This window comes from Alligator sinensis, unplaced genomic scaffold (genome assembly GCF_000455745.1).
Source record: "Alligator sinensis unplaced genomic scaffold, ASM45574v1 scaffold802_2, whole genome shotgun sequence".
NCBI classification, from domain to species: domain Eukaryota; kingdom Metazoa; phylum Chordata; order Crocodylia; family Alligatoridae; genus Alligator; species Alligator sinensis.
Genome location: NW_005843022.1, coordinates 292,837 through 293,072, shown reverse-complemented (window position 1 = coordinate 293,072; position 236 = coordinate 292,837).

Below are 236 nucleotides of genomic sequence, written 5' to 3'. Positions count from 1 at the left end.
CCTGCACCCCGGCCCCGAGCCCGCGGGAGCCCCCGCCCCCGGCCGCAGGCGTGGCGTCGGGCCGGGCCTTGGGCGAGGTGAGCGGGGTGAGGTCGGGCCCGTGCACCCCCGGCCCTTCGGGATCCGGCGCACTGCGGAGCCCAGTCCAGCTGCTGCCTTGCACACAGCACCTGTGCAGGGCGGATCTGCCACCCGCTGCATGTGTGTGTGGTGCCCACCCGGGTCCCCTGGAGCAT